A 17,031-nucleotide genomic window follows, 5' to 3' on the forward strand; every position below is an offset into this window, starting at 1 on the left:
AAAGGGAAGAGAGTTGAACAAATATCTATTTCTGCTCTTCCTGGCGTATGAGAAGGACTACGATAATGTAGGCACGCTGAAATTATGAGAAATACTCACTGACTATAGTGTACACCTAAATTTGTTGAATCCCATTAAATCACTATATGATAACACTAAAATTAGCGATCGAAGCAGAAGAAGTGAATTAAAATTTGTGCTGAGATCGGTACTCGAGCCCGGGTCTTCTTGCTTGCTAGGCAGAGTACTGGCAGTCAAACAGGAACTGAAACAAGGATGTGGTCTTATATAAAGTTCTCGTAGTAGGCAGTGAAAGCACTTTTCAAGAAAATGTATTTAAGTTGAATAACGCTTTAGAAACTTATCAAATGGTTATATCTGTAAACAAGTGTCCAGGACCGGACGAGGGTAAGGCTACTGCGGGAACTGGACATTCGGCAGTGTGCGAAGGACGTACGGGTTTTTAATAACGGTTCTGTGACAGCTAGTTCACAGATTGATCGGAAATAGAGGCGATTGCTGTGTGTGGCAAGTTATTTGCTTGTTACGATATCTGCTGTTTGAGAACTAGTACGAGGATGGTACAAATATCAGAAGTACTCTGTTGCAATTTAACTGGCCAAGAGACTGCTTGACAGAATACTGCCCTGCCTATTCCGTCATTTGTCTTCTCTACCAGATTAGGTAGGGTATACGGTAGAGGAGCCTCACTGGAGTGTTTTTATTCAAGTATCATTAATGAATATATTTGGTAAAAAGGCGCTTCGATGACTAGATCGTTAGAGACTTTGCACAAGGCTAAATCGGACAATTATGAGGAAGAAAACAAGCCATGCTAATTTCAAAGGAAAGATCCCGGCTTCAACTCTGGGTGGTTTTCAAGAAACTACCGATATGGGTGGGCAGATAGGGAAGATTCAAGCCCCTGTTCTCCTGAATTCGTGCCCAATGTGTTACCAGGGCGCTTTCCCGTTTGATGATTACATCCGGAGAGCCATTTTACTGCTTCAGTCATTACTAATATTTTTCGAGAGCAGTACTATTATCAAATCTCTAAAGAAATAGGCAAAGCAATGACGCATTACAAACAACAGAATATACAGAAAGTAATGTGTATTCTTGCAACTCCTAACAGATGAATGAACAAGTCTGTTTTGTCAAACTGCTGTAATGATAGCGTTTCATTGTTTGTTCGTCAGCTATTTAAGGGCTTTTTTCTAACGATGAAGTACAGATAGTGTACTAGTTGTTTTTTATAATTAAAATTTTCTGATATCTCATTCCATGAAACAATATGAGCCATAGCTAATTGCTTATAGAACGGATAACTGTATATACGATTGAGGTGGCGCAGTGGTTAGCACACTGGACTCGCATTCGGGAGGACGACGATTGAAACCCGCGCCCGGCCATCCTGATTCAGGTTTTCCGTCAATGCGAACTTGAGGTGACCGAGACTTGTAACCAATGGCACCCCATACCATCACGCCGTGTGATACGCCAGTATGGCGATGACGAATACACGCTTCCAATGTGCGTCACCGCGATTTCGCCAAACACGGATGCGACCATCATGATGCTGTAAACAGATCCTGGATTCATCCGAAAATGGGGACGTTTAAAAGACAACAACCATCTGCACGAACATTTCGACGACGTTTGCAGCTGCATGAACTGTCAGCTCGGGGACCATGGCTGCGGTTACCCTTGACGCTGCATCACAGACAGGAACTCCTGTGATGGTATACTCAACGACGAACATCGGTGCACGAATGGCAAAACGTCTTTTTTTTCGGATGCATCCAGGTTCTGTTTACAGCATCATGATGGTCGCATCCGTGTTTGGCGACATCGCTGTGAACGCACATTGGAAGCGTATATTCGTCATCACCATACTGGTGTATCAGCCGGCGTGATGGTATGGGGTGCCATTGGTTACACGTTTCGGACACCTCTTGTTCGCATTGACGGCACTTTGAACAGTGGACGTTACATTTCAGATGTGTTACGACCCGTGGCTCTGCCCTTCATTCGATCCCTGCGAAACCCTACATTTCAGCAGGATAATGCACGACCGCATGTTGAAGGTCCTGTACTGGCCTTTCTGTATACAGAAAATGTTCGAATGCTGCCCTGGCCAGCACATTCTCCAGATCTCTCACCAACTGAAAACGTCTGGTTAATGGTGGCCGAGCAACTGGCTTGTCACAATACGCCAGTCACTACGCTTGATGAAGTGTATCGTGTTGAAGCTGCATGGGCAGCTGTACCTGTACACGCTATCCAAGACCTGTTTGACTCAATGTCCAGGTGTATCAAGGCCTGGTCCTGATTTCTCAGGATCTATGCACTCAAATTGCCTGAAAATGTAATCACATGTCAGTTCTAGTATAATATATTCGCCCAATGAATACCAGTTTATCATCTGCATTTCTTTTTGGTGTAGCAATTTTAATGGCCAGTAGTGTATATATGCTCTTGAATGTCGATGGATATTAAACTTTATTTTATTTCATGCTATCTGAACATACTTGAAAAAAGTGAAAAAAGGTCTAATATTTTGTGAAATGATTTGTCTAAAAGTAAAAAATCAAATTAAAGTATTAGAGGATATTTATCTGGTGGAATTTGACTGAGTGGTCTCCTTACGTCACTAACGGATGAACATCTCAGCTGCTGTACATAACTTTGAGAATCTCAGAACCTCCATTTGAAAAGCATCCTCATTGGTATCAATTTAAATACTCACTGTACGCCTTTTTGTTCTGAGTGTGTAGGGCTACAAATTTTGCTAAGAACTGCGCATTCTTCTCTCTAGGCATTCTTTGTGACACTGGAATGGTTTTGTATGTAGTCTTGTCCCAGAACACAGACACTTGCTCTATCTAAGCATTTTTGTCCTTTTCTCAGTTTCAACATCTCTTTTCTCGCAAAAGTACAGTAGATACAACAAAAAACGCAAGTAGCAGCGCAGTGTGGTGCTCGATAGCTGCTCGCCGCCCGGCTTTCGCCACATTGAAGTCCGTTACTACCTCTGGGAGATGAAGAAACTTGCACAGGATAGAGTAGCATGGAGAGCTGTGTCAAACCAGTCTCAGGACTGAAGACCACAACAACAACAACAACAACAACAACCTCTGGTAGGCAGACACTTACAGGTAGAGGCGGCTTCTGCAGCGATGTAGTCTGTGTGCTCCGGTCACCTAACGTAGGGTGTGAAAATCCCCGTTTGCGCCATCCGTGTAGCAGGGCACACGCGCAGTTCGTCTGCGGCAGCCGATGCGACACGGACACCGGCCGCCCACTAGGCAACCAGAATATTCCTGCCTGTAGCAGCCATTAGAGCGCCGACTGTTGCACGGCAGCCAATCGAAATGCAGTGCGGCGGAAACAGCAACGTGCGGAACACGCCTAGCGCTTGTGCACCATGGAAAATGTCGCTCTCGGGAGTAGTGTCCGGCGGTGTCGCGGATAACGCACAACGGCGCAACCGATAACTCATGCACCGGAGGCGGCGCTTAGCATAGCCCCGCCAAGGCCAAAGGCAGTGCATCGGCTGCGCTGACATCACGCAGACTAGAGAAATCCACTACTTTGCACATTCAGGGTTAGCGGCACATATTTTTCATAGCTGTTCTGTTGCATTTACCATTCCGTGCATCCAAAAGGGTAAGAGTCTATGTCAAGGTCACATTTAAGTGCAGGTCTTGTGCGTTACAGCCCGGGGATCTGCACCATATACGTTTTTTAGTCGACAGCTGATACGCATTGAATCAGCATCCACCGCTCAAACTTCATGCCCTCTGATCTCAAACTCCCAGTGGCACCTGGACAGATGCTTAGCAGTCTGCAGGCTTTCGTGGCCGTTATCACTGGAGATAGAGATAGAGAGATAGAGATAGATAAAGTTATAGATACGAAGCCCACGCCTACCACAGTAGTATAGGTTTATATGCCAACTAGTTCCGCAGATGACGAAGAGATTGATGAAATGTATGACGAGATAAAAGAAATTATTCAGATAGTGAAGGGAGACGAAAATTTAATAGTCATGGGTGACTGGAACTCGATAGTAGGGAAAGGAAGAGAAGGAAACATAGTAGGTGAATATGGAATGGGACTAAGGAATGAAAGAGGAAGCTGCCTGGTAGAATTTTGCACAGAGCATAAGTTAATCATAGCTAACACTTGGTTCAAGAATCAATAAAGAAGGTTGTATATATGGAAGAAGCCTGGAGATACTGATAGGTTTCAAATAGATTATATAATGGTAAGACAGAGATTTAGGAACCAGGTTTTAAATTGTAAGACTTTTCCAGGTGCAGATGTGGACTCTGACCACAATCTATTGGTTATGAACTGTAAATTAAAACTGAAGAAATTGCAGAAAGGTGGGAATTTAAGTAGATGGGACCTGGATAAACTGACAAAACCAGAGGTTGTACAGAGTTTCAGGGAGAGCATAAGGGAACAACTGACACGAATGGGGGAAAGAAATACAGTAGAAGAAGAATGGGTAGCTCTGAGGGGTGAAGCAGTTAAAGCAGCAGAGGATCAAGTAGGTAAAAAGACGTGGGCTAATAGAAATCCTTGGGTAACAGAAGAGATATTGAATTTAATTGATGAAAGGAGAAAATATAAAAATGCAGTAAATGAAGCAGGCAAAAAGGAATACAAACGTCTCAAAAATGAGATCGACAGGAAGTGCAAAATGGCTAAGCAGGGATGGATAGAGGACAAATGTAAGGATGTAGAGGCGCATATCACTAGGGGTAAGATAGATACTGCCTACAGGAAAATTAAAGAGACCTTTGGAGAAAAGAGAACCACTTGCATGAATATCATGACTTCAGATGGAAACCAAGTTCTAAGCAAAGAAGGGGAAGCAGAAAGGTGGAAGGAGTATATAGAAGGTCTATACAAGGGCGATGTTCTTGAGGACAATATAATAGAAATGGAAGAGGATGTAGATGAAGATGAAATGGGAGATATGATACTGCTTGAAGAATGTGACAGAGCACTGAAAGACCTAAGTCGAAACAAGGCCCCGGGAGTAGACGACATTCCAATTGAACTACTGACAGCCTTTGGAGAGCCAGGCCTAGCAAAACTCTACCATCTAGTGAGTAAGATGTATGAGTCAGGCGAAATACCCTCAGACTTCAAGAAGAATATAATAATTCCAATCCAAAAGAAAGCAGGTGTAGACAGATGTGAAAATTACCGAACTATCAGTTTAATAAGCCATGGCTGCAAAATACTAAAGCGAATTCTTTACAGACGAATGGAAAAACTGGTAGAAGCCGACCTCGGAGAAGATCAGTTTGGATTCCGTAGAAATGTTGGAACGCGTGAGGCAATACTGACCCTACGACTTATCTAAGAAAATAGATTGAGGAGAGCCAAACCTATGTTTCTAGCATTTGTAGACTTAGAGAAAGCTTTTGACATTGTTGTCTCAAATACTCTGTTTCAAATTCTGAAGGTGGGGGAGTCGAGGGGCATGAAAGGGAAACAGTGGTTGGAAGGGAGTGAGACAGGGTTCTAGCCTATCCCCGATGTTATTCAATCTGCATATTGAGCAAGCAGTAAAGAAAACAAAAGAAAATTTCGGAGTAGGAATTAAAATCCATGGAGAAGAAATAAAAACTTCGAGGTTCGCCGATGACATTGTAATTCTGTCAGAGACAACAAAGGATCTGGAAGAGCCGCTGAACGGAATGGACAGTGTCTTGAAAGGAGGATAGAAGATGAACATCAACAAAAGCAAAACAAGGATAATAGAATGTAGTCGAATTAAATCGGAAGATGCTGCGGGAATTAGGTTAGGAAATGAGACGCTTAAAGTAGTAAATGAGTTTTGCTATTTGGGGAGCAAAATAACTCATGATGGTCGAAGTAGAGAAGATATAAAATGTAGACTGGCAATGACAAGGAAAGCGTTTCGAAAGAAGAGAAATTTGTTAACATCGATTATAGATTTAAGTGTCAGGAGGTCGTTTCTGAAAGTATTTGTATGGAGTGTAGCCATGTATGGAAGTGAAACGTGAACGATAAATAGTTTGGACAAGAAGAGAATAGAAGCTTTCGAAATGTGGTGCTACAGAAGAATGCTGAAGATTATATGGGTAGATCACGTAACTAATGAGGAGGTATTGAATAGAATAGGGAGAAGAGGAGTTTGTGGCACAACTTGACAAGAAGATGGGATCGCTTGGTAGGGCACATTCTGAGGCATCAAGGGATCACCAATTTAGTATTGGAGGGCAGCGTGGGGGGTAAAAATCGTAGAGGGAGACCAAGAGATGAATACACTAAGCAGATTCAGAAGGATGTAGGTTGCAGTTGGTACTGGGCGATGAAGAAGCTTGCACAGGATAGAGTAGCATGGAGAGCTGCATCAAACTAGTCTCTGGTGTGAAGACCACAACAACAACATCACTAAAGTTAAGATCTTCTGGGTTGTTAGGCTGCGTCGTATTTCCTCTAAAGTAATCGATGTTTCGACCCCTCTGCTGAGATCTTCTTCAGGATGTTTTTCAGGGTGTCCACTATTGCTAGAACACAATAATGGACACCCACAGTATCCTGAAGAAGACCCCAACAGAGGGGTCAAAACGTCCATCATTTTAGAGGAGATATGACGCGGTCTAACAACCCAGAAGATTTTAACTTTAGATGCTTGGCAGTTCAATTGGGAAAACAGCTAAGCTTTTCAAAAGAATGTTTAACGTGATTTTGTTTTTGGAATATAAAGTGAATTCGGTTTGTGGACAATACCTCATTAATATTATTCCGTATCTCATTTCGCCGAAACCATCGTCAGAAGTTATACTCGTAATACGGTTGTATGGTTACAGAAGAAAATTATAAAGTGTGTCCTGTCACTGAGACAAGCGTAACAAGTCTGTCCCGGCCTCCTTAGTTTTGATAACTTAGGTTTTTGCCACTGTCGGACTCGTGTTTGGTAGGTTTACTAGGAGAACACACTTCGTCACGAAATAACCCTGCCTGTATGTCTAGTACGAAGACCTATGTCTTACACTTTGCCGGTATTAGGTTCTTAATGAGAAGATGGAAAATGTCGCTTTGAAACAATAATAGTACAAGTCAAATTACTTTGTTCTACTTTCTCTTACCAACAATACCTCAACTCATCCGGTCTTACGTCAGCAGTTAAGCTCGTATCTCATTCCTACTGAAATAACCATTGCTACTTGGCGTCTCCGGCTAAATTAAAGAGGTAATCATTTTGCGTTGTAGTCTGAACATGTTCTTCCACGAAAGTTTCTGGCACTCAAAAACCCCGAGCGCCTTTCCGCGAAATAACAGAATTATTCAAATGCTATTCTCCTACGAATCGATGTAACACTTTCAGTTCTCAACTGTACCTTCTTGCAAATTATTCGCACTGTTTATCTGCGACACGAATGCGATCGACCGCTCCGTGCTGACGCCCAACAGTGACTCTCTTTCTCTCCGCACGCAGCAAGACTGCGTGTGACCATTACCACTGGGGCATTGTTGACGTCATACAGCAATACCTCCAGAGAAAAGGCGCGCTCAGTTTCGAAAATTTCAGAAAAATTTAATGAGTACAACATCGCTATGTCATAACATCATAGATAGCAGTACTCCGTATAAGGTGTTTCCCTAAGAACGAGATCGCTCTAGGAATGCAATCCGGTCCCGCTTGCATGGGAAGCGAGCACGTTACCACGCAGCTAACTAGGCGGACACCGCAAGAGAAAAACGTAGTTTTCAAAACAGTGATGTGTGCCAAGAGCGTTCATACACGGGGGAAAGGGGTGCCGTGGCAACCCTCCCCCACCCCTCCTCCCCGCCACTCCTTAAAACTAGCTCTCAGGGAAAGCAAAAATTATAGTGTAATCAGATTTTTTTTTCAAGAAAATCTTTTAACTGTCGGTATTAAGCAGGTTTTTAACAGTGGCGGAACTGGAGCTCTTTTATGGCTATTTACAAGTCCCCATTCATCTTCCAAAGTATTAAAAATACTCCATACCCCCAAGTCTAGCCCACCTCTCCCCCCTTCAAAAAAACTACCTTGTGGGTGCCCTCAATGTGTGCCGTGACTACGCGGCACATCCCAAGTCCCGCCCCACTCGGCAGTGGGTGTATCCACACTGCGGCAGAGTCTCAACAGTAAAGCCCTGAAGAAAGCAAGTACCTCCAGCTCAGCGGCGACTGCCATTCTGGACCCAAGCGGCTACAGCAGCGCAAAGGGCATTAACAATATTTTGCAAGTTTGCACCAAGTATAACGCTCTCACAAACTAGCGTTACCCTCTGGGAGGAATTTTAGTCGTTTGACCGTGTGTTTACCTAATGGACAGAGGGTATCGAGCAGTAATTCCGTATATTTGGCAATTAATAGAAAAACCTATCAGGCTCTGCTTTGGGGATAATGAAAGTAGTGAACTTCACGTGAATGAAACAACAAACGGTCGCCAGCCTAATTAAGCATATTAAATTGAAACGTTATGTTCAAGGAAATTGGATATGAGTAGCTAAAGTGATTTTCATTAACACTCCGTTTGAATAGAGCACTAGATACACACGACTACAGGGCGAACTAAGTTGTAGGTCGCAGTAGTTATCATTTGCACAAATCAGTAATCATAGGACGATAAATGGTACTTCCCTGTCAATAATAATAGTTACTATTGCAATCATTAATCAACACAGCATTGAGATGTTACTGCAGGCAACACTAGTCTGAAGTTGGGCAGGAAAAGAGTTCTGACTTAACTAACACATAAATACCACCAATGAAATTAAATAATACTATACATACACATTTATACTCTGAATTTTAGAAATGTCACAGATTTCTTTTAGTAGCAAAGAAAATCCCAATTATCTTTCTTAGCCGTGCGGTTCTAGGCGCTTCAGTCTGGAACCGTGTGACCACTACGGTTGCAGGTTCGAATCCTGCCTCGGGCATGGATGTGTGTGATGCCCTTAGGATAGTTAGGTTTAAGTAGTTCTAAGTTCTAGGGGACTGATGACCACAGATGTCAAGTCCCATAGTGCTCAGAGCCATTTGAACCATTTATCTTTCTTAGAAGATAAAAATATGACGAGGACCCATAAACTGTTACTGTCTCTACAAGCAAACTCTGTGATTATTTCAAAACCAAAGTGGAATTCACTACTCCTGATCCCTAACCCCACTTGGAATAGTTTATATTTTTATCCTTTAAAGCAAATTACTCAAACACAAAGCTCAATTAACCTCAGAGAATAGTCCATGGTAACAATCAATACAAATTTACGTTTCATATAAGTTCAATTTATGGGCCTTTTTCACCACCTGTGCAGCAGGTATTTTAGATAACAACATTTACATACTCTGGCACTGTACGTTAGCACATTTAATACACAAACCAGTCACTATTTAGTCACAAACAGGATACTCGGTTTCTGCACATTTAGGATGGGATCCTGCATTGGTTCATGATTAGGATAACTTTAAGGTTCAAATAGAGGTTTATAGCACTTGAATTATTATTGAAACACACTCATGCAAATATACTGGTCCATGCTATAATACATATCTGTGTTCCTGAAGTTGGCGGAGCAGCGGCGCAATAGTGGTGGCAAGTAATGTGGTGGCTAACTGGTTTCACACTCTTGATGTTGAATGCTCTTTACAATTTCTTCTTGGCGGCGGCTTTTTCTCGTTTTAGAGCCATTCCATAATACCAAGAGCACCATGCAACAGCCGGAACCATATCCGAGGCAAATTTCCATATCAGACTGTTTCCAAATGCCTCACTTGGCACCCTCCATGTTTACCGTACAACGGATAGCCACTGACTGCGTAGCTTTCCCACCAAGTAGCCGTCCAGATCGCCCGCCAAAACCACCTTTTACCGTGCGCCAAGCCACTTCCGTAGCGGAGGGGGTTCCCTGCAGCTTTTATACTTTTCAATACAAATTCCCTAAGCATGAAGCAGCTTCCAAGATACAAATTCTCTTTTATGAACAGACACATATTATAAAATGACATTAATTTTAAACATCCTTTAGGTTTTATAATACATACATAACAAACTTTAAATTTCCTTTCACAAATCAATGACCTTAATTAGTAAAGAACAACCACTTCATAGTCACATACGCATAGTTACATAGTATAACCTACTTACAATCGATATTGGTGTTACAGGCAAAACTATTAAATTCTCGTTTACGAGAAAGTGAACGGGACCATACGCGCATGTGGTATCCTACTGCTTAAACAATGAACTGCAGTTTTTGTTTCCTGGTTTCTCCTGGAAACATAAAAGGAATAAAATTACGACGTTCGTAAGCCCGTCACTGAAATCATAGATTTTTATTTTTCTCGTAATACGAGTAAATCTTCCTCGCACTTACTTTTGTGATAAGTAATGCACGCTCTAGATCTAACAGTTTTATATGTGATACCCATTTAGTTTTTGTCAGCCAGACATTTGAGAACTGCAGACTGTACTGAATGACAAATGCATACTCTTGTTTACTTCTTAACGTCTTTAGTGTTTCTGTTAATTTTCCATATTGTAACTCTCCTTAAATTTACATAACATAATTAACGAAAAATACAGGAAATAAATTATCTGCTTGGCGACTGGTTCTTAGAGTAACCTTACTGCATTTTTCATGCCTGCGGCTTTACTACCACTTTTTGCAGTGGCGTCCATCTCTTCCTGGTATTTGCGTTTCCTCAATAGAATACACACTCTTTTGTCAAAAATATGTGTACACTTTTCTCTGTCACAGACTAACAAGGCGGAATACTATGAGGGAGTTTCTTTGATTACTTTCATGCATCTCCCTTAAGTACTTGAAGCAACTTCGATTCCAAAATTTGTTTTCATCGATACGGAAAACTTTTTCTGCCACTTGAGTAATGTTTAAACCTGCTTGCGATACACATTCAAACTGTCGTCGGTCGTGTAACTTTGAGTTCGGTTAATCTACAGATTCTTTGTCATTTAGACTATTGACTCGCTGAAGAGATACACTGTATAATCACATAATTAGTATTTCCGCGTAACTTTTTTTTTACCGTTTTCCCAGCTGGATAATTCAGAGGCTTTTCTTCCTAGTGTGAAATGTCATCTATCTCGCTTTTGTCTGAATTTGCTTTTACAGGCGTGACTGCATTGCCGCTACCTTGTGAGTCATCGCAAATGCCCCTGTGTTCTGGGTAGTCGATAAGTAACTAAGTAATTTTTGCCTGGCCATTGTCATGGAGACAGACGAAAATAATGTGACACAGCAGTGAGCCGCAGAACTGTCTTAAAACTGAAGGAATCTGGAAATGAATTATTTGCTCAAACCATGGCGAAAAGTCTTTCTGGAACGTCTTGTGAAAGTCTGCACAATGAAAAACAGTGGAAAACTTTTTCATTCAGAAGTTAATTCTGGTTCTTAATTTGGTGGTTGTTGCCAGAACTAGTTAATGCAATTGCTTTTACGGCGTGCGGCTGCTGTGCCCCGGCGCTGGTGACAGGAGCTCCGCAGTTACAAAAGTACAGTTTGCTTTGTGGCGTAAGTTATTTCTAACTACACATGTCCTGCGATATCGTAAAAGTAACACAAACACTTAAAAACAAAAGCAAATTATTTCCAACAACACAGGTACTGCAAAATATCGCAAACGTAACATCAATACTTAAAAACAAAAGTAAATTACTGACAGGTATTGAGCAAGGGGATAATGGAACTGCCTCGCTTTGTTGTTCAAGCATTTCTGATAGCTGCTTAGGAAATTGCTCATTACGCTCTGCAGTTCCCTCTGAGAAATGGCAGTAATTTCTTGACGAATGTTATTTTTAAGTTCATTTAAAGTGTGGTTGTGATTTGTACATTTTCTCTTTTGTACTTCTCCCAGAGATAAAAATCGCGGAGGATTAAATCGGGGAAATGAGGCGGCCATGTTATTAGTAATAACTCTATCTCGAAACACGTCACGCATTTCTCGTAGTGAAAAGTTGGCTGTATGTGCCGTCGCACAGCACTGCTGAAGGGTCGCGAAAGCACAATTGGGCGTGTTATTTTATCACCGCTAATAGCGCACTGCACTCCTATTTTTTTTTTTTATCATGCGGGGATGTGTACCACGTTAGGCTTTTCAGAACTCCGATAATGGTTATTTTGTGAACTAATGTATCCAGTTAGCAGGAACCATGAGTCATCCAAAGAGGAAGTTAGATGGGGATGAATTTCTTCGTTGTGCATCTTTATCAGAATCCATTCACATTTTTGCACAGTCACCCGCTGTAAGTTCTTGCTCTGCAGTTATTTTATAGGTGCGTAGCTTCAGTAACTTCGTAGCCGTTTGAACAGAGCCGGAGACAAACTGATTTTCTAGGAGACCTTTCCAGAGCTTGCTCAGTGTTATCCAGAGTTTCTTCTGTGGATACTGTACGAGGTTGTCTACGTTTTCTGTCAAGAACACTTCCTGTTCCGCGAAATTTAATTATCAATCGATGAATCGTACTCCAATTAACAACCTGAACATTAGGAAATTCCTTTCGAAATTGCACATGCTGAATCCGTAGACACATATGTGTAATACATGACTACTCCTTGGCGAATAGAAAACTTGTATTTCGCCATTTCATTTGAAGCACTTTCTCTCAGTACAATGTGTATTGTCGCCTAACAAACACGTACTACCTGTGCAAAAGAACGCCACGCAGCGGAGGGGGAATGTAATCCCCGCCAGGGTCATCACCTGCTGGCTGCCAGCGGTGCGACTAAATCCGCACCAGGCGGTTACTGCGTTAAGGTTTGGACAGCTTGTGCTATCTGTGCGCAAGACCGCTGGATGGTATAGCATAGCCTCCGGAAAAAGTAATGTAAATTAATTTATCTATAATCATCAACAGTGGAAGCGCTCTCTGCGTCCTTAGATGTGCAACAATTACTATCTCTGTATCGTAGTATATAAGAAAAGGCATTTTATTTCTTTGTCTTCTTTGTATTCCTGGTATTGTTGGTTCTGATGTCCTATCTGACGGTCGCATACAGATCACGGTGTATATAATTAATTTAATTATCTGTAGCGTTATTATCAATTTTGTCAAATATATATGCAATTATATGTGGTAGAATGTCAAAAGTACTGCACATGCAGCAGTGTTTTGGGGAGCGAGATTATAACCCTCACAGTGGAGAGAACGTTGGTACCACAGATCCTTGCCAATCAATAAAAGATAGAGGAATCCACATCTGACACCAGAGCAACAATTACAGTTATCTCAGTTATTAACAGAACATACAGAAGTATTCTCTGAGAGACCAGGGGTCATCAGAGGTTAGACGTACAATATTGATGTGATACCACACAAAACATTTTGTAGTCCTACTTATTCCGTTCCATGGTCGAAAAAGGAGGCAGTAAAACTGGAAGTAAGTAAGATGCTAGAATGGGGAATAATTGAGCTGTCAATGTCACCTTACAACAGCCCGTTGCTGGCATTTACAAAGGATAGTGGAAAAATACGTCTGGTGTTAGATGCTCGTGACATCAATAAAATTATTGTGCCACTGAGGACTAGGTCAGAGAACTTGGAGGAACAATTGCAAAAGTTCTTTGGAGTAAGTACGTTTCCTCCATTGATTTGCGATTTTCATATTAGCAAATCCCCTTGACAGAACAGTCGAGAAAATATACAGCTTTTATTTTCCCTTGTCGGAGTTACCAGTTTAAAGTACTCCCACTCCGTTTAAATACTAGTGCTGGAGTATTTATAGCAGCTCTTGATTCGGTATTAGGTCCAGAGTTGCTTGATAGAGTAACCGTATATGAGGATGATATTTTAATTGCAGCTCCCACATGGGAAGAGCAAATAGAAACAAAAAGTAAAATACTGAACAAATTCGAGCAGGCCGGAGTAACTGCCAACCCAAATAAATCAAAATTCGCGCAAGAAAGAATTAAATTCCTGGGAGAATGGTGTGGCTGAATTAGTTTCATTAACACCCAAACAATTAATTTAAGAAAGCCGCAAGATGGTACAATAAGTAAGGAACAAATCGTAGCCAAATACATACCAGAGCGACGGGAGACATTTTTCGGGTGGGTGTCGAATCCTTGGCGCTACAACGTGATATCTGACCCAAGGAGGTGATTAACCTCCTTGGTCTGGCCTAAGCGCCGGGAAGTCTTCCCCACCTCTCCGGATAAAAAGCCTCACGAACGGTCAGCGCTGCCCCCCCCCCCCCCCCCCTGAGGTTCGTTACAGGAACTTGTTTCTGTCAGAGTTGGCACGCCACAGTGTATCCTACGCGCTTAACTAACGTGAACTGTTTTACGTTACTCTGAAATGAGTCATCTGCAAAATCAGCCTGGTAGAATCTCGAATACGCCTTGAGAATATCCCCAGGCCTACAGGTATCTTCCCTGCCGTAACTAGCCAAGCTCACAGTTCGTGTCGCGACCTGCGATGCCGATGCGGTAACAGCTGCCACATTCACTGCTCTTTGTATCTGTACCTCGCATCTCTTATCCGCTCGCAATCAGTATATCTCCTGTACGCTACTGTTGATGGTTTCTCACCTTGCTCTACTTAGGAACCTCTAGGGTCTGGACGATCTTCTATTTCTTTTTTTCCCCCTTGCCGCTTGTAATTTTCTATTGACGACCGGGTATCCGACGAATAATCCAGAATTCCTGATTGATGCCATCTCATGCTTCAACAAGGCTACTTGGCGTTCAGATGTGTTTCTAAAAGTTGAGTACACTGTTATTCCGTTAATTTACTGTTTGTTTGTTACTGGTTTGAGACCTTTTTATCTCACTAATTCCGCAAAAATATCTGCCATGAGGTCGTCATCCCATGCTTCCACCATCCATGGGCAGAAGATCTGCAGGTGAGAATTCTCTTATATGCTAATAGGGAATTGAAATCAGACAAGACGGCTGATTCATTATAATTAATCTCCTCTTCATCATAAATTTAATTTCCACACCCTTCACCCTTCCTCTTCCGCCCTTCTACGATATCAATACCATATCAGCCTTTTCCTTCGATCCCGTCTGTAATACCCCATCTTCAGCTTTTCTTTAATGGTTGTACTTGCTCTAACTGCAATAGACTGCAGTTTGTTTCCTCTACATCTTCGGCTATTGCAATGTCTTCTTATTTTTTCATAACTGTCCATAGTTCTGAGATACACAACGTATTTTTCTCAATAGTTGCATAAAAATTCGTTTTTTAATGTCGTTTCGTATGGATTTGATCCTTCATACATATCATCTAGTTTTATAGCCAACCGTGCCCGGTTCATTCAGTGTTCTGTATTCTTTCCACAATGAAGATGCTTAGCAAATACAGATCCAAAGTATCTGAATTCTTCGTGGACTAAAATAATCTTCCCTAAATACGCAGACCTACATCAGGTTCTTGACTTCTTCTTCGATCAATTGAATCATGTAGTATCGCGTATTATTACCATCTGGTCCGCTGCAAAGAATAGTATATGTAGATACGGATGACCCGTCTGTAACTTCGCTGCACGCCTTTCACTTCTCCAGTTACAAAGTGATGTCTCGCTCACACCGACACAGGAAAAACAATGATCAAAGTTTACAAAAGCTTATTGACCAAAGAAACAAACGTCTACTTCGACGATAATAACAAAATCATAATTACCGAGCCTTACAGGTATCAAGGCTCGACATCATGTTGATTCCAGAGTCTCACAAGGCAACAGAATTAGGATCTTCATAGACAAATATACATGTATGGAAAATATTCTAAGTTTGATGAAGCTTTCCTGACTAACGGCAGCATAATAACAGAAAAGTCTATCTTGGATACAGCCTGATTGCACCAAGGAAAACAACGACGATCGCTGAATACAGCGGCGTCGGTCCCTACGATGGACTGTGAGTGTGTCATAAGACGATGGGTTGAATAGCACCCGTCCGGAGTCTAGGAGATGCTCTCGAAGCCGGCAGAACTTACCTGTTCAACTCTGGCGCTCACCTTTATAGCGGCCGGCGGCGGAATATTCCCAGCAACATTTTATGGTCACATGTGTGGCGGATGCTTCGACCATAAATACAATAGACTGGCCCTGACGTCATTTTCGTGGCTCCAACATCTCTGGGCTAAAATGGTTCAAATGGCTCTGAGCACTATGGGACTTAACATCTGAGGTCATCAGTCCCCTAGAACTTAGAACTACTTAAACCTAACTAACCTAAGGACAACACACACATCCATGCCCGAGGCAGGATTTGAACCTGCGACCGTTGCGGTCGCGCGGTTCCAGACTGAAGCGCCTAGAACCGCTCGGCCACACCGGCCGGCTCTCTGGGCTAAAGTCACGTGAATGTTGTCAAAACATGGTTGTTTCGTGTTGCGCTTATGGCTGTACTCAGAGTTTTGTCGGGGGAAATGGCATTACATTTCACGTGTGTTTCTATGATAGTGCAGATGCGTGTATTGAAATCTGAAATAGAGTATCACGTAAATTAAAGTGTTGAAAGTGATGCCTGTAAAGTCAGACTCATATTACATTTTGGAAAGTATCTGTGATAATCCGGTTACAGAAGTAAGTATAACTGTTTCTCGTTCCTACTCATAGGTTCCCTAAGGATGGAAACCGAAGGCAGCTTTGGATACAGGCCCTGAAACGAAAAAACTTTAAGCCATCTGCACATACGCGCCTTTTTTGTATATACAAGTGAGATTATAATAAGGTAAGAGCACCTATAGTCGACAGATGAAGAGAATTTTTTCTAACTTCTAATACTATTAAATAAATGTAGGCTCCAAAATTATTTTCTGAAACTTCAAAGTCTCACCTTTCATCTAAATTATCTTTTTTTTAACTGATAGTTTAAACTTTTGTAAAAATAGTAGGAACTGAACCTTTGAAGTGCACCTAAAATTGATACTCTAAAATGGACCTGCTCCTAAAGTCGACAATTTTGACACCTATAGTTGACATAATTCCCATATCCCACTTAATTTTATAAGTGACTATAGCTCAAAACGCGGTGAAT

This window comes from Schistocerca nitens, chromosome 7 (genome assembly GCF_023898315.1).
Source record: "Schistocerca nitens isolate TAMUIC-IGC-003100 chromosome 7, iqSchNite1.1, whole genome shotgun sequence".
NCBI lineage: Eukaryota > Metazoa > Arthropoda > Insecta > Orthoptera > Acrididae > Schistocerca > Schistocerca nitens.